The 19448-nt window shown below is 40.1% G+C and overlaps 1 protein-coding gene across 4 annotated transcripts in view; it reads right to left on the reverse strand.

Annotated features, from left to right (window-relative positions):
- The window catches only part of CLYBL (citramalyl-CoA lyase), a 249291-nt gene that overhangs the window by 167554 nt on the left and 62289 nt on the right, over positions 1-19448 (reverse strand). The gene's annotated exons all lie outside the window — the stretch shown is intronic.

Here is a 19448-nt window from a genome sequence, read left to right on the forward strand (position 1 = left end):
GAATGAATTCAGGATCTGTGAGGGGACTTGTGGAATACCCAGTATGGGTATACCATGACCTGAGACTGAGGACTTAGAGAATTTGCTGACATCTGTGCTCCTGATCTCCTGACTTCCTGTCCAGTTTCCTTTCGGTGCCTCCATAATGCTTGGCCATCTTCCTAGCCCTAAAAAGTGTAAAAATTATTTTCCTACCGAGAAGTTCTTTCCCCCAACTACCAAAGGGGGAAAAAAGATCCCCCATACTTAATTGATTGATATATAAATTTTCTTTTTAATTATACCGAGTATTAATATTTACGTCTTAGGCCTGAAACAGAACTCTCCAGCTAGTGGGAAAGGCACTGACGGCTACAGCACATACGCAAGAGAACAACTCTTAAAATGTGTTTAATTACAGGGAGCCCCTCACAGCATGGAACCGGAGCACAGGGACTCAGAAAGCAATTTTCCATTTAGACTGTGCTCCTCAGCTAATTAAAAAACCAAATGGGCCAGCAATCTGGACAAGGAGACAATGAACACCCCACACGTTACAACACAGGTAAAGGTATGTGTGAGCCTAAATGGAAATGAAAGCTGCGGGAACCCAAATGTGAAAAGCAGCCATTTATAGCAGTGGCCCTGACGGATGAGTAAGTGCCTGGCTGGCGAATGACACGCTGCCCTCTCACTTCGTGGCTGAAACATGGAAACACTCTGGCCATCTGTTGTGTCTGCAGAGATCTCCAACTCAGAGCACAAGAAAAATGCCTGCTTTGGTTGCAGCTGTAATGCACGTGCTTACAGCTGATGTGTGCTCTTGATGCTGCAGCATGTCAGGTTTAAGCCCTCAATGACTGATCTTTTCTTCCGACTGTTCTATCAGATTCCCCAGGTCTTTACAGTAATCTGTTTAGGGGGTGCAAGACATATAAGGGATGGAGAATGCAAAGTGGTCCCTGACTTTCAAATGAGTTCAGTTCTACTGTGACCACTGAAATGCCTCATGGATGAAGGAAGGAGGTTCCAGCGATTTGGTGCAGGTTTTTGCCAACCATAAATCCTGCTTAGCTTCCTTCCATTTACAGTTTATTGCATTAACATTCTTTTGTGCTGGCTGCTGCTGGGAAGCTATTGTAAATTTGGGCAATTACGACTTTTGTTCCATCTGTCCCTCCCCTCCTTGGTACTGTAACATCAAAGGTGGCCAATTCCCTAGAGGCTGCTCTGTCTCTTAAATCCAACCTGAAATAGATGTTATTAGAAATCATAGGCTCTGAGTGAAAGGTAGCAGAATAAATCATAAAGATGCTGCTCCAGCCTTCTGAGAAAGTCTTAAAATAAGCTCTCTTAAACCTCCTGCACAATGCTCCCATGTCAAAGCCTAGATAGGCATTTTAGGGCCTCCTTGTCCAAATCCCCTGAAAGTAGGTATGTGAACCATGTCAAGCAGGGGGCGTACCCCCAAATGCTGGGGTTTCCACCAGCCCTGCCTCTGCCTGGGTTTTAGTGGTGCTTAAAATAATCTCTCTTAAAGTATCTGCATAAGCCAGAGTGGGTCCTAACTGCTGCTGTGGGGATGAGGCAGCCTGAAGAAATCCCAAGATCTGCGTAAAGGCCCCGCTGCAGATAAGGAAGGTCAGCAACCAGCTGGAAAGCTCAGTGGACAATACAGAGCTGCTTCTATTCCTGACAAGCTGTCACTTGTTACAGGGAAGAGAGAGACAGAGAAGGAGAGTGTCTCAGGGGTACTGGGGATTTCATAGCCAATAGGACATTGCATTGGTCAGCTCCATTCTCAACTTTCTGAGAACATACTTCACACTGTGGTGGGTGCCAGGCTAGAGAGAGGAAGGGGTTCAAAGATAAAAAAGGACAACCCCTGTCTCAAGAAACTTAAAACCTAGTGCAAGAGACAGGCCTAATGATAACCGAATGCAAACTCTTTCATAGTTAGTTTTATAATATAGGCACAAAATGCTATGTATCCCAGTTCTTTGAAATGTCAACACAGAAGTACCCTATAACCCAGCAATTCTACTCTTAGGTACGCCCAAAATAAAAGAAAACGTGTCCACAATGTACACTAATGTTCATAGCACTATTCATAATAGCCAAAATATAGAGACAACCCAAATGTCCATGATGGATGGATAAAATGTGGTATATTCCTACAATGGGACATAATTTGATCATAAAAAGGAATGAAGTAGCAGTCCATGCTATAGCAATGATGAACTTTGAAAACATTACACTAAGTGAAAGAAGCCAGACAGAAAAGGGCATGATTATACAATTACATTTATACGAAATGTCCAGAACAGACCAATTCATAGATTCGGAAAGTAGATCGGGGTTGCCAGGGGAAGGGAAGAGGGGAACGTGGGGAATGACTGCTAATGGGTATGGGGTTTCTTTCTGGGGTGAGGAAAATGTTCTGGAATTAGTAGTGATCACTGCACAACTTTATGAATAGACTAAAAACTCTGAACTGTACACTTTAAGAAGGTGAATGTTGGGACGCCTGGGTGGCTCCATCAGTTAAGCATCTGCCTTTGGCTCAGGCAATGATCTTGGGGTCCTGGGATCAAGCCCCCCAAAGGGCTCCCGGCTCAGCAGGGAGTCTGCTTCTCCCTCTCCTTGTGCCCCTCCCTCCCTGCTCATGCACCTGTGTTCTCTCTCTCTCTCTCAAATACATAAAATCTTTAAAAAAAGGTGAACGTTATGGTACTTAAATTGAATGATATCTCAATAAAACTACTATTTAAAATTGCTATTGGGGGATGCCTGGGTGGCTCAGTTGGTTAAATGCCTGCCTTCAGCTCAGGTCATGATCCTGGGGTCCTGAGATCAAGTCCCAAATCCGGCTACCTGCCCAGTGTGGAGCCTGCTTCTCTCTCTCTCTCTGCCTCTGCCCCTCCTCCCACTCATCCACATCTGTGCATGCTTGAGCTCTCTCTCTCTCAAATAAATAAAACCTTAAAAAAAACACAAAAAACTGCTATTGGAGGAGCTCCTGGGTAGCTCAGTTGGTTAAGCATTGAACTCTTGATTTCGACTCAGGTCATGATCTCAGGGTCATGAGATCAAGCCCTGAGTCAGGCTCCCTATAACAAGGGTATTATATATGGTACCCCTGCTTGTATTAAGAATATGATGAGGGGCAGGGCACCTTGTTGGCTCAGTCGGTTGAGCATCTGCCTTTGCCTCAGGTCGTGATCCCAGGGTCCTAGAATCCAACCCCAGGACTGGCTTCCTGCTCAGTGGGGAGTCTGCTTATCCCTCTGCCCCTCCCCCACTCATGCTTATGCTCACTTGCTCTCTCACGCACTCTCTGAAATAAATAAAATCTTAAAAAAAAAAAAAAAGAATATGATAAGGGGCGCCGGGGTGGCTCAGTCGGTTAAATGGGTCATGATCGCAGGGTCCTGGGATGAAGCCCCCAACTGGGCTCCCTGCTCAGCAGGGAGTCGGCCTCCCCCTTTGCCCCTCTCCCCTGCTTGTGCTCTCCCTCACTCTCTCCCTCAAATAAATAAATAAAATCTTAAAAAAAAAAAAAAAAAGAACACGGTGAGGACTCTAAGCACTTTCTTAAAATGAAAGAATGAATGAATAAAGAAAACAAATCACCGGATTCACTGCTCACTTCAATACCTCCTAGCCATGAAGGAGAGACACTGAGTTCCCACATCCTGAAACAATTATTACTTCCATACAGTCCATAGAAACAGCATTCTAAAAACTTAAGGGCTTAAAGCTATGTGCAGCAGTGTGGGTTTCAGGTTTTGAAGATTTTAGAAACACGTGTTTGTTCCCACCACCCCCAGGGATGTGTGTGACCATCACTTGAAGTGCTTGTACTTATTTGTCCTTTAAGTGATTTGGAAGCAGTGACTAAAAAACCGTTTATCTCTATATCCCTAGAACGGGCAGCACGCAGACTCAACAGGTGACTGTGGAAGGAAGGAAGGAAGGCAAGGAAGAAGGGAAAGAAGGGAAGGAAGGGAAGGAAGGGAAGGGAGGGAAGGGAGGAAGGAAGGAAGGAAGAGAAAGAAAAGGAAAGGAGGGAGGAAGTCAGTCACTATTTGCTTATAATGAGCTTCTAGCCTAATTCTTCAAGCTTTCATTTTTCTTTCTTTTTTAAGATTTTATTTTTTTAAAGTAATCTCTACACCCAAGATGGGGCTTGAACTCACAACTCTGATATCAAGAGTCAAATATTCTACCAAATGAACCGGCCAGGCACCCCTCTTCAAGGCTCCTTATTTGTCCATTTTCTTATCAGGAGGTATTAATATACTAAGAACAAATTTTGGGGGTGCCTGGGTGGCTCAGTCAGTTGAGCATCTACTTCTGCTCAGGTCACAATCCCAGGGTGCTGGGATTGAACCCCACTCCCTGCTTCTCCCTCTGTGCTCCCCCTGCTTGCGCTTGCTCTTTCTCTGTCAAATAAACAAATAAAATCTAAAAAAAAAAAAAATTTCGGTACTCTAGTGTCATTTTAACAAGTCAAATTGGTCTAACAGTGGCAGTTTCCTGTGGATCAATCTAACGCACAGTCACAAAAAAGAATATCACTTTGACCCTATTTCATTACACAAGATGCGCTTTAAACTTGGGGCTCTGAAAACTCCTTCAGGGACCACCAACTGAGAGGTAAGGGGGAAGGTTTCTGATCCCCAATGAACTCCTCCCCCCAAAATAAGTCAGAGTTTCTATATAAGAGTTGGTTTGAATCAAAGACCTAAAGATGTATGTCTAAAAATTAATTTGTACTGGGCTGCCTGGCTGGCTCAGTAAGAAGATCATGCAGCTCTTGATCTTGGGGCTGTGAGTTGGAGCCCCATACTGGGTGTAGAGATTATTTACATAAATAAGCTTAAAAAATTAATTAAAAATTCATTTGTACACCTTATTCACAGCTCCAGATAAACTTAGATATTCATTAAGAAAATGGTCGTTTGGTCAAGGAATCAACGCTTAAGGTTTTAACTTCCAGTTCATTCGAAAACTAAATTGCTTTACAAATTTTCGTGCTACCATCAGGACATCTAGGAGAGCCATCTACAGAAGAGGGCTACCATGTTGGAAATTCTGCATGGGGCAGTAGCAGTGGGTTAGAAACTCAAAGCAGTAATCCAAGATTTAGTCAGGAAAAACACTAAATCCAGAGAGTACTTATTAACCCAAACCTTTCTGCATAGTGTCTATACCACCCTGCTGCCTCTAACCAAACAGGACACTGTAGGTCTCAGTACGACAGAAAGCTTTTGTTGAAGTAGGAGGCTGACAGCTATTTGTGATGAGGGGTTTTTGTTTATTTGTTTGTTATTCAAATACCTTTCCCCCTGAGGAAATTCAAAGAGAAAATGTCAGAAGTCTGTGATTAATGATTTTTAAAATAGATGGAATCCTGTTGAAAAGCATGTATTAAAAAGGAATCTACTCTACTAAATACTAGATTCTCATAAGTAAGTTTGATAGTAATTATTTCAAAAGAGTTGTGGTTTTGAGTCCGATAAATGACAGGAGGGTCTCTCTAAGTATCAACATCCTCTGAGGGGCAGCTGTTCTGTAACATTCTCAAATCATAATGATAAACAGAACTGGAACACTGATGATGTGACCAACTGGTGATGGGGAGTCGTCCAGTTCTCTTACTCCCCAAGCTGTGCAGTATTAATGTGCTTCCTAAAATAGTGTTAAAATTTAAAAAGAAAAGAAAAAGTAAAGTGCATGCTGTTGGTGATGGGGGTAAGGTGATGCGGACGGGGGTGGGGCTGGGGGGGAGGTTAAGGGAAGATTCCAGAAAGAAAAAACCTATACCAAAAACTACCTTTTCCTTTTTTAAGGTTCCTTTTAATCGTCTCTTAAAGCAAAGACAGAAGCTGAACATTCCATGTAAATAAACAGCAAAGAACTCCAAATGCTTAGCAGACCAGAACACCGGAAAGAGCTTGCTTGGTACCGCCAGGCATGACCGGCTTTAGTGGATTTGACAATAAAAAAGAAGATGGCGCCAAATGACCAAACTACAGGCAACTTTCCCTTCTAGCAAGAAAAGTGGGTAAAACTTTCTACTGGGTATGGGGGGAGGGTCTAGAGGGATAAAATGCTACTTAACACAACAATGTGAATAGCATTTAGACCACATGCAAATTTCATCCACAGAGCTTGCAAATGGAATGCAATTTACTGCTTAGAGGATGTAACCTATTTGAGTCTAAAGAGCTAATTAATAAAACAGTCTAAAACAGAATGCAGAATTAATTGCCATCCACCTCCTGGTCTATTTCAACTCTGTTCTTTATACTTGCTGTTAAACAAAATTCCAAATATTGTTACAGCAATCATATTTTAGTTATCTTAAGAAAAGGCAGGTTAGGTTTCGATCAAATTTAAGTCTCTTTTAAATAGACTTGAAAAGTTGATCTGCTTTTCTCCTCAGAGCTTGTTCTGTGATGGATAAAAATTTCAACAACTATAAAGGTTTCAAGTCAGGTCGCAACTAGGAAGTAAGAGTAAATAAATGTAACTGTTCAGTAAACAGTGTTAGATTTTTTTTTGCAATTACTAAGTTGAAATAATTGAGTACAAACTTCAAAAACCATACTCTCATTTACAGATACAGTTGGGCACACAGGATGTGAAACCTACTCCTTCCTTGCTGGGAGTCATGGAATTAAAGATAGCAGTGATTTTTATCTCCAATTTTCCTCTTGACTTTTTCTTCCCTTAAGCATACCTGCATTAAATAATTTTTTTTTTTCACTGATAACAAGAGAAGTTTGAGCCAGATTATTTCCTTTGGGCCAGCCTGTCAATGATTACAAGGATACTTTTCAAAAGATCCTGCAAATAGTGTACCCAAGGCTCATTCTCAATCCTATTTCCCCCTGAAGCTTGCTGAAGGAAAGCATGATGCTTCTCCATTCTATCTTGATATATGTGCTTCTGGAATCCTGAAACTGATTATGAACTGTGGCCATTTTCCAATAACTAGGCTTAAAATGTCAAAGACTCTCTAAGGTTTTTGAATGGAAGAAGATACTTTATGAATTGTATTTAGACCCCAAGGACTAGATTCTGGGAACCCTACATTTCAGATGCAGTATAATTGCTAAGGATGGGAGGGGCAATGCCTGGGGTGTGAGGCTTGTTTTATGGTGAGTCCTTCAAAACCTGAGTGGGAAGACCTGGAAAATGTAGGTCTTCCCCTGGCCACAGTCCCAAAGGTGCATCTATATGCCACTGGCTTTTGTCAGGATGAATGATGGTGTTGAGCAAGTTCAGGAAAACAATTCATATGCCAAAATATGACTGCCAAGAAATTTTCAATAATGTGATTTAGCACTTCATGTAATTGTACTTTCTGATTTTACAAATAAGGAAACAGTTGCCTACTGACCGTTAGAGCTTTTGTTTTATGCTGTAATTCCTGGAACAGCTATATTCCCCACCCTTCAGGCCCTGTAAAAGCTGGAAGAGATACAATGAGCACACTTCTAAGTCAACCTTCTCATTCTCAGTTCACGTGTTATTCTTCTAGCAATGACAAATTGGTACATTAAAAAATACGTGACTAAAGAAAAACCAAAGGAATGATATCATTAGCGAATGCTAATTCAGATGCTTTAAAAGTCCAACTTGTCATATGTAAAATTCTTTTAATGACATATTCAAGAAGAATCTGAAGATTATGCTGCCAAGAAGGCAATACATTAAAGGCAATCCTACAAAGTATATAAATCACAGACTGTCATATCCTGTAACTATTTTAATTTTAAAAGCTCAGTTTACAAATATATACCAATATTTTTTCTCACTTTTAATCACTCCCCCACTGTTTCAGCATAAGAGCTAAAATAACCTAAAACGGCCCCCTAAAACACACACAGCAAGTCTGTTACACAGATCTAGAAAACAAAAAACGTATGAAGGAAAGAATTTTTAAAATAATCTGAAACCGAGTAGCAAAAAAATGAAATAAAATAAAATAAATGTGTAGGGATTCTAGGTTTTCGCTACTAATAAAAAATTTTCCTGAGAAAATTGTACTTTAAAGCAACTCTAAATGAAAATGCATATAATTAAGGGAAAGACCATTGCTTCAAACAGATTGACTGTCTTTAACAAGTTTCTCTTTCGAGCTACTCAGATATGCTATATTTCCTAATTATCACCTTTTAAGGGCCATCTGGGCCCATTCCTCCTCATCAGGGGGCAATTCCATTTGCATTGTTCCTGGGTTGAGTCATGATCAAGTAGTCTGGTGGTAAAGTTCATTAGAAATTAGAACAGAAGCATTCAACCCAACACAGTAAACCAAGTATCTGATACTCAGGCACCCACAGGAGAGATGCTAAGCACTTCTACACATTCTCACATAACCAACAAGTCTTCCATGTACATTTTATCAAATTGCTTAAAGAAACATTCAGCCTAGTCCCTGACCAGGTATGAAATGAAAATTCGATTAAGTCTCCTCACACTGCAAAATATTTCTCAATTAAGGCAACATTAACTGTAGTCCCTTATGTCTTTTCGTTCAAAAGTCTATTAAAAACCCTTTAATGATTCCCTCATTTAGCCTAGCATTCACTAGCAGTATACTACTTCCTTCCTGTAGAGAACACACAAGAATTATCCTAATTGTATTTTCTGTGAAATGAATGCACATTACAGAGAAAGCGTAACCAACCCACAGACTGACGCTGACGGGTACAGGTTCCAAAGAGCATTCCCTTTTGTCCTCATCAATAGATCATTCTATACATTCACACGCTCTTTACAAACATGTTTGTGAGTCAAAGGCAGGCTTGGCCCCTAAATATGCTAGATAGTTTAGGCAGCTGCCCTTCAGCAGAGCTGATTGGAAAAGGCATGGCTAATTCAAGGCAGCCATATATAAGAGTTCCTGCTTCATACCTCGTAAGGTCTGATACATAAAACTCAGGAAATAGTTACCTGCTTCATCTTGCAATTTCTGAGCCTAACTTGCAATGGCCATCTTAATCTGAAATGCCAGCCTATTGAGATCAGGAAGGAGCGCTCCCTGCTGAGACCCACAGCCTCATCGAGCTACACCTTAGTCTTGCAAATGAAGACAGCTGCAGCAGGCCCTAATCTATGCAAGGCAGGTGTAGCCCTGGGGCTCTCTGCAAGTGACCCTAGGAGTTCTTAGGGCTGTGAAGTTAAGAAGCTACTGTCATAAAAAGAACGATTTCATAGCCTCTCATTATTGAGGTTACTATGCTTTTTAAAGGAACAATGGCTTATTTCCTCCCATTTGTACCTTGATATTCTCCCCTGCCTTTCTGAAATTCCCTTATTTAGACAGTCCCTAATTCTGACCCCAGGTGGGACACTTCAAATCAGTGACATAGCTCACTACCTAACTGATGCTATTTGTTCAATGCTATGTTGAAAAATTGGTTCTATATCAAGTTCTCCATTTTTTAAAGATTTTATTTACTTATTTGAGAGAGAGATAGAGAGCGAGAGCGCGTGCACAAGCAGGGAGGAGAGGGAGAAGCAGGCTCCCTACGAGCAGCAACCCCGACGTAGGGCTTGATCTGAGGACCCTGAGATCATGACCTGAGCCGAAGGCAGACGCTTAACGGACTGAGCCACCCAAGCACCCTTCAAATTCTCCATTTTTAAAACCTATCCTAAAATCTACTATTCGGACATTAGCAGAAATTTCAGGAGAGGGATGCCTGGGTGGCACAGCGGTTAAGCGTCTGCCTTCAGCTCAGGGCGTGATCCCAGCGTTATGGGATCGAGCCCCACATCAGGCTCCTCCGCTATGAGCCTGCTTCTTCCTCTCCCACTCCCCCTGCTTGTGTTCCCTCTCTCGCTGGCTGTCTCTATCTCTGTCGAATAAATAAATAAAATCTTTTTAAAAAAAAGAAAAGAAAAAGAAATTTCAGGAGAAAACAATGCCTATAGGATCTTCCCGAGATAATGAATAAAAATAATAATTCAATACTCCTTAGTAAAAGATCTATAGCAAAACAGTACCACTGAAACTGAGCCAACAATAATTAACTCAAGAAGTAGTCACCGAGTCCCCCACTTCCTCTCTCATCCCCCTCCCCTCTGAACGTGTTGAAACAAAAATATCTATGTCTGAGGCCAGTTCCTGGTCTTAAAGGGCCAAGGAAACAGAACTCCAGAGAGGTTTCTGCCCTAAGAGGAACGAGAGTGCACCCTGACTCCTTGGCTGGGTCACCAGCAAGGCCACTAGCTAACACCATGCCAGCCTGTGAGCTGAGCGTATGTGTAAGGTTCCAGGCAGAGAGGTAACTCAGCAAACCTTAAGGCTTATCCTGGGAAGATCCCTCTACCTGAAGGAGGGAAGTTTTGCTGAGATGATGTAATTATATAGGCTTCAGCAAAAGGAGTAGTTGCAAACCCAAAACCTTATAGGTGATTATACTGAAAGTTTGTCAGTAAATGTCTTTTTTCCCTAATGGTATTACTTTAAGGCATACTTTAAAAATCTGGGAGCTGATACCTTAATTTTGAAATAAAGGTGATAAATATTTTCAAACATTTGGATATTCTTAAAGAATTATTTTAGGGGCACTTGGGTGGCCCAGTTGGTTGGGCATCCTGCTCTTGGTTTCTACTTAGGTTGTGATCTCAGGTCGTGATCTCAGGGTTGTGAGCCCCGCATCAGGCTCCATGCTCAGTGCAGAGTCTGCTTAGGATTCTCTCTCCCTCTGCTCGAGCACACCCGCTCCTCTCCCCAACCTCCTGGCACTCATTTTCTCTCTCTCTTAGATAAAGAAATCTTTTTCAAAAAATTTAAGAATTACTTTAGAACTTATTTTTCAGTGATTCTATATTTTTCTTCCCTTTCACTTTTGAAATACACATAATAGGCTTTTTTTTTTCAATTCTTATAGAACTGTTGAGTTTTTATAAAAGTATAAAATTTGAAACAAGTGCAGAAAGCCTGTAAATGTACCAGAAATACCAGGCTATACTTCCATACCCATTACTTCTAACAATTTCACAAGAAGGAGCACATTTTCATGAGTTGTGTGATGTTTTAGCAACAAGACTCCTATGGGCTTTAATGGAAGTCACACAGCTAAACCTCCATGCACCACTTTGAAAATTTAAGAGTAATTGCTAAGTCCCCCTTAGAGGGTCATAGAAATATTAAAAACCGAAGTATTTTGCTAAGAACTCCAATTTTGCCTGAAGGCTTACATCAGATTTTATAAAATGATTGGTCACATATATAATGTACTCTAACACTGTTTTATTGGCTGGTTGTTTTCTTTATAAAAGAGGGTCTTTGTGAAATCCTGTCTGAAAGGGAACATACAATACAGTGAACTTCAGTTCTAATGTTCACTTAAGGCCACGGCTCAATCTTACAGGGGAGGTGTACGTGAGAAATAGATGGACTTGAGAACATTTTATCTTGTTATTTGTAGACTTGGAGGGGATCATTTAGTTCTCTGTTCCATCAGGCTGGTAGATTTTGAAGAAATACATTAAACTGTTGAACATAACCAATCCGCCCTGGTGAACATTCTTCCTAAGAATCCGTTTTGACTAGCTGAGCCAGTACAACTGACCCTCTGCGTGTGATTTGTGCTGCAGGCTTTGTCTGAGAATCCCCGTCATAGTAGAACCTCTGATTTCTTTCGTGCACAAAAAGGTTTATTAATTTGGGGGAAGAACCCAGCATTTCTATTTTAATTTTTTAAAGAATTTTTAAAATAATTTCAAACTAACAGAAAAGCTGCAAGGATGGCACAAAAAAAATTCCTGAATACCCCTTACCCAGATTTGCCAATTGTTAACATTTTTTCACATTTGCTTTATCATTACTGCCCTCTATTGATTGACTGATTGATGTTCATATATTATGTATATATTTATTTTTTCTTCCGAATCATTTGTAAATTGTATTCATTGTGCTCCTTTATCCCTAAATACTTCCCCAAACCAAGGATACTCTCCTACACAACTACACTAAAATGATCAAAATCACGAAATAGAACACTGATGCAATGCTGTTGTCTATTCTGTAGTCCTTATTCAAATTTCATCAATTGTCCCAATAATGTGATTTATGTCCATTTTTTTCTGATCCATGACCCCATCCCAAATCGCTAACTGCATTTAGTTTTCACGCCTCTTCAGACTCAGTAAATTATAATACCACATATTTCTTAAAGAGACTGTTCACAGACAAATGACCCCTCTCATAATCTTCTAATGTTATGGCTCTGGTCCAAAATAATCACAAAGGGAAAAATACAGCTTATTTTTAAAAGCTATTTTTTTTCTTTCTTTAATGGGATAAGAAAGAGCACATAGGAGAGGCACAGTAAAAGATCATGAAAAATGTGATGCATTTTCACAACTGAGCTATTTATTTGGTGCAAGCCTGATACAAATAGAACTAAGGTTTCAGGCTAAGGAGAGAAACAGAAGCGGTCTGTGGTGAGGCCACAGCCTAGACCCTTGATCTCAGTGGCTGCATCATCTCTGTGCGGCTGGTCAGAGGAAAGGCTAGGTACCGAGCAAAGGCATTCCAGTAGGCGCAGTGAGTAGCACTGGAAATCACACTCCAAATTACTATTCCACCCTCATGGAATCATCATCATTCTATGAAGGAAACACACTGGATACCTTAAGATCTTAGGTATAAAACAAACAAGCTTTTCTACTAATCATAACAAACTCCTGGTTTGGGGATTAGAAGGTGAGAGAGATTTGGTGTGCTAGTTGACCAGTCCTTGATAATTATTTTTGGAGGCCTTTTATAAGACTTGGTCAACTTAGGCATCATTCTTTTATTCCAATGCAACAGGAATATCAGTCAAGCAACTGCTATCCTAACCCTACTAATGCCATTTCATCAGGCTATGTTATTTATCTTCTAAATTGATTCACAAAACATTTTACATGGCATCTGTGACATGGGAATACATTTTTATAGAAAGGTGCACAGCATCCTTAGAGACTTGCAGGCATGAGCACCAAGAAATACAATGGGTGCTCTAGAAATCAAAGATGGTATCAGAAATTCTCTTGTGAATGTGTGGAGGAAGACATTGTTTTTAAAGAATGTCCCTACGTTTGCTGTCACAGGCAAAATAGTGACATTCTGTGTCATAGTGAAATTCTCCCATTAGTAGGCCAACTTCAAACCACCATTACCCATGAAAATACCAGCCAGTAAAAGGTACTTTATAGCAGTTTGTTTTCAGCCAAAGTCACGAATGCAAAGGTTTCTGGCACAAATACTGAAAAATGCAAACTGAGCATCCTAAATTTCTATATTAACTCCTGCCCCATTAATAAAACATGGCCATTTAGATATTGTTATTTAGGTTCTAAGTATACATACTGGACAGTAATAACACTGCTCTTTAAAAAATGCTGTTTCTCACACCAGGACCTGGTTGGCCAATATTTTCTTTGGATGAAGTTTAACAATGGGCACCTGGAAATCTAAGGGCAGCTGCTGGATTCTGCATCTAGTTAATGGCCAGAGGAATCCATAGATAGGCCTTTCTTCCTGTTTCTAGAAGATATTTCCCTCTCTCTCCCCGCTCTGTTTTGGAAAGAGAAAAAAATATGGTTTATATAAAGTGGGTTGTGGTTACTCATTACGTGACACTTGGACAGATGTGTCATTTGCAGATATAATAGGTCTGTGTTTCACCGCCCCCTATACAATTACTCAGACCACCATCTGAGGACCTATAAGAGGAATTCAAAAGGTAAAATCAAAGTCCCAGCACAGTGGCTGTCTGAGTGATACTCTGGTAAACAGAAGCACAGATCTGCCAAGTGACAAAGACGTAAGCAGAATGCCCCAAAAGGCTACAGAGTTAAAGATGAGGTTGGGGACATGAAAGACCATTTCTTGAGGCCTAAAAAAAGTTCAAGTCTCCTTTTCTAACATGTACCCAGGGCAGAGTTTAGTTAACTGTACAATTTAGGTCACAAGGCTTTGTCTAAGGAACAGTACATCAGCAATATAAAAAGCTGAAATATTCTGAATGAGAAAACCCAATTTGCTGCACACATGCTCAGTTTTTCACTGCATGGAGCAAGGATCCAGTACATACTAGATCCTTATCAGATGTCTGTGAGAAACATGTGAAGAAAATTCTCCTGTACTTTCTGTTTTTAAAGAGTTAATCTATGTGAAAATGTCAGGAGAGTAAAATATTTCACACTAACTCCTGCTGCCTACCTTTTCCCTAATTATACAAAAGATGATTGTAACAAACCCGCTCTTGTAGTCTCCTAAAACAAAAAAGATAATAATACTATCCTAATTTTAGTTTTGTCGTAGAAATGGCAAATTGGTGCATAATTAACAATTTGTTGGTGCAAATTCATCTGCATCTTTTAATTGGTGTTAATTAGATTAGAACTAAAATTTCTTTAATCCTCTATCTTGCCTTTTTTGATGCAAACTAATTTTCTCAGCTGGATGTCAAAGTTTCCCATTAATTACACTTTTCTAACAGGAGCGTCTTCAACCATGGAGAATCAAACATATAGAGAACAGCAGTTTTCAGAACTAGGGACCAACCTTTTGGGGAAAATAATGGTGAGAACTGACACTTGGGAGATAAAGAGTGAATTCACCCAAATTCACTGGTGAAGCAGGGCTACCACAATTAGCAAACGAGCGACTGTCCTGTACTTGAGAGCCTCCAGCATTTGGTAGCTGTAAATAACACCCTGAAATGTAACTGCCACACAGTGCAGATGTTAGAGCAGACTTTCTGAAACAATGACAAAATGTTTAGCCTTACAGTTAAGAAGATAACTTGCTTTTAAATCCCAAGAACAACAATATGCTGCCTTTTAATTCTATTACCTAGGAGCCATTCAAAATACTCAATATACCCACTGCCAGTGGAAAGCAAATGCAAATGTAAACCATCGTAGGTGACCTAAGTTCCACATTTCATATGGTTTCTCCAAATATTGTAACTCTTCCACAATGGTTAACATGTTGGGGGGGAAGACCACAAAATATATTCAATATCTTTTATGGCAAGGTGACCTGAAATAAAATTTTATGTAGTTAAGGATTTTTGATAGTTCTCTATCCATCTTTTCCCTCTCACTATACAGCAGTGATGATTGAAACCTGATGTGTACTGCAAAAAAAAGCCTATAAAACATTTTATGTACAAATAAAACAGTAGCCATTAAGTTTTGCTATGATGTCTGAGTAGATATTCAGCATGAAAACATGATAAAACAACTGTAAACTGATTGTGATCAAATGTAATTACAATGACTTGTGTCCAATGAATGACATGAACTAAACACAGTCACAGACTTCTCCAAAATTACTTTGGGCAAAGAACCAAGAGAACACTATATCCTTTCTTCACTAAAGGCATTTTGCCAAATAAATTGCAAACACACAAGCTTTAATAACCACAGCCAAAAAAGCACTTGGGAACTCATTATGGAAATGTTTAAAACCACACACACACACACACACACACACACGATCATATTTGATAAAACTTTCATATTAATATAATTCCACTGAAAAAGCGACGTTTGAGATTTTTAATTGGTGCTCCCCAGAAGTAAATCCAAAGACTGGATAGGCAATTACGAGTTGTTTTTTTCTCAAAGTCTATGTATTTGGCTGCCTTTCCTGGCTTCTTTATTTTGGAGATGCTGTAAGAAAATCTACTTGAAAATTCTAGCAGCTAAAAGTAAACAATGACCTAGATTCTGAAAAAACCTAATATTTTCAGTAAGCCAATGGCAGGTGGATTCTCTCTTTCACTCTCTGCCCTTTTTGATGCAGCCTACTATATAGCATTATGCTCCAAAACAGAACAAAGAGAAATATCCATTCATTTAGTACTGCAGTAACTCAACACTAACTATGGCTAAAATAGCGCTAGAAACGTAGGGATTTGGGAAAGAAAAAAGGACAACAGGTGCTCTAGGTCCCACTTTTCAACTTTGTCTCTCTTTTTTTTTTTTTTTTAACCTCTAGCCCTGAAATTGTGATAATATTGATATAGGTTATTTGGTAATATTAACAAGAAAGTAGAAATCTAATTCCACTCCTAAGTATATACCCTAGAAAACATATGCCCACACAAAAATTTGTATACAAATGTTCATAACAATGTTACAATAACTAAAAAGCAGAAACAACCCAAATGTCCATCAACCGATCCATGGATAAACCGTGGTATATGCATACAAGGAAACATTATTCAGCCATAAAAAGAAATAAAGTACTGATGCATGCTAGAACATGTATGAACCTTGAAAACCTTATGCTAAGGGAAAGACGTCAGTCACAAAAGACCACATTTTATGATTCATTTATATGAAATATCCAGAATAGGTAAATATATAGAAACAGAAAATAGATTAGTGGATGCCTAGGCCTGGGGAGTTTGTAGGGCAATGACAGCTAATAGGTATGACGTTTCTTTTAGGGGTGATGAAAATGTTTTAAAATTTAATTGTGGTAATGGTCACACAACTCTGTAAATAGACTAAAAACCATCAAATTGTACACTATAAGTGGGTAAACTATATGATACATAAATTACATTTTAATGGTTGTTACACATAAATCTTAAAAAGTAGAGATCCCTTAAATTTTTGGTCTTTTTAATCCATGTGGGTTTTTTTTTTTTCTTTTTTAAGATTTTATTTATTTATTGGACAGAGAGAGACATGGCGAGAGAGGGAATACCAGCAGGGGGAGTGGGAGAAGGAGAAGCAGGCTTCCCGCTGGGCAGGGAGCCCGAGGCGGGGCTTGATCCCAGGACCCTGGGATCATGACCTGAGCAGAAGGCAGGCGCTTAACGACTGAGCCACCCAGGCGCTCCTTAACACATGTTTCAGTAAAAGCTGCAGCAGGGTCAACTATAAAAACTGATGAGTGCTCCAAATACAGTATTATTTAAAAATTTTCCTCCTCTGACGAGGAAGAAAAAACCCGTACCTCCTCCAAATCTGCTCTTGTTGAGGCCACCAATGACCCCCATCGCGCTAAATGTATTAGATAATTCTCAGCTCCTAAATTACTTGACCTACCAGCAGCATGTAGCATAATCACCACCCAACCCCATCTTGATATATTATGTTCACCTCATTTCCAGGACACACACTCCTTAGTTATAATCCGATCTATCTGCTTGCTATTTCTCCATCTCCTTTGCTGGATCTTCCCTCCCACTTTTTCCCCACCCTGTCCCTTAATGTTGGGAATGTCCCACAGTCAGCTCTGGGTCCGCAGCCTCACACTCTTCCCACAGGGAGCCCACCTAGTCTTATTGGTTTAAATGCCACAGCTATGCTAGCAACTTCCACATGTAGCTCTCCAATCCAGGCCACTCTTCCAAATTCTGGACTCCTACATTCAACTGCCAACTTGGCATCTCCACCTGATTTCTAATACAGAATCTAACAGTCAACATATCTAAAGTTAAGCTCCTGATCCTTCCTCCTCCTCTGGCCCCAACACCCAAGGACACCATACGCCATCTGTAGATTCTCCTATCTCATTTGAAGGCAACTCTTCCCTTCCAGGCACTGGAGCAAAAAACCTTGATAGTCACCCTTGACTCTTCTTTTATCTACAACCACGAAACATTCAATCTTCCAGGAAGTTCTGTTGGTACTGCTTCAGAATATATCCAAACTACTTATCTTACCACTTCCCACTCTGGTTTGAAACACCATCAGCCCTCGCTGGCTCAAGGAAACCACCTCCTGACTGGTCTCCCTGCTTCTTCCCTTGTCCCTTACAGTCTATTCTCAATACAGGTTACAGAGGGATAGGCTTAAAATATGGGTTTTATCATGTCTCTCCTTTGCTCAAAACTCTGTGATAGTTCTCCCTTCACTTGTACTGGAAAAAAATCCTTACAGCAATTTGGCATCCACTACTTCCTTCATCTCATCCCTTACTGCCTTGCCACCCCTCTCTCTTGTTCCACGCCAGGCCCGTAGGCCTCCCTGCTATCCTTAGACACAGCGTGTTCCCTGTTTGTGCCTACAGCACTCTTCTCCCAGATATATGCATATATAAGACATAGAAGTCCATCCCTCCTTCAAGGCTTTGCTCATATTTCACCTTCTCAATGGGGCTTATCCTTAGCATCCTATTGAAGATTGCAGCCTACCTTCCCTTCTTCACCCCAGAGGAAGTTTCCTGGGCCCTGCTGCCTTTTCTTTCACCATCTTCTAAAATTCTGCACCTACTTATTTATTATCTCTGTTACTTGTTGTGAGGCTGCTAAAACATAAACTTCAGAAGGGCAAATATTTGTTCTTGTTCACTGATGGATCTCAAATACCTAGAACAAGGTAGTTTCTCAATATATATTGGTTGGATGAATGAATGACTACTGAGATACCACTGGACCCATCACCTGCCAACATTCGTTTAATGTTGACTTTACAAGGTAAGGGTATAAAATTTTGCTACACAGATTTTTACACAAAATGAACAGTGGAGAAAATTGATGTAAAGGGTTATTGCTGCTGTTTAGTATTATGGCCCCGAAACACACTAGGTGACACAGAGGAGATTCTCTCAACTCCACGAGTCTTACAATAAAACTGTGGATGTTGATATATTTACACTTGTCTGGCAAATGAAAATTCACAGGTAAAGGAGGAGAATGTGTTCTAGATTTCCCAAGAGCTAAGTACCAACATTTGGAGCAGAGAGAAAAGAGCAGATTATACAGATGTCCATTAAACTAAAATGAAACTTCAAGATGCTTAGAGTTCTACGGTGGGGCTCCTCTCTGCAATGACATGTGGAGATGGTCTTTAAACAGGGAGTGGTCCGAAAATATCTTGTGTTACAAAAGGAGCAAAGTTAAAGTGATCTATCCTGCATAGAACACTGATCTTCTTGTATGCAAAATGCACTGCTGAGTTTAGAAACGAGAATACATTCATCTTATTCACAATCTGCAACTTCAGAAATGTTGCATGAAACTTTCCAATGAGACTGGAAGCACTGCCATATCCTAAGTCAAAATTTTATATATTCAAAACTTATTGTTGTGGTACTTTCTTTCTTTTTTTTAAAGATTTTATTGATTCATTTGAGAGACAGAGACAGAGGGAGGGAGAGAGAGCACAGGCAGAGGGAAGAGACAGAGGGACAAGCCGAGCTGAGCCAGGAGCCCAATGTGGGGCTTGATCCCAGGACTTGGAGATCAGGACCTGAGCCGAAAGCAGATGCCCAACTATCTGAGCCACCCAGGCACCCTGGTGTTTTCTAAGACTAAAGAAATTCCCAAAGAAAAAGATCTAAAGTAGTTATCTACAGTGTATTTGCTTTTTCTTGAGAAGAGCTTTAATAGGGATTAATAATTACTACTAATAATAATAGTTAATGGCTAATAACATAGGTTTATACTAAAGAGCAATATCGTCTTCTAAAAGACATGAGACAG

Source organism: Ursus americanus, chromosome 10 (genome assembly GCF_024610735.1).
Source record: "Ursus americanus isolate L20-20 chromosome 10, mUrsAme1.1.p, whole genome shotgun sequence".
NCBI lineage: Eukaryota > Metazoa > Chordata > Mammalia > Carnivora > Ursidae > Ursus > Ursus americanus.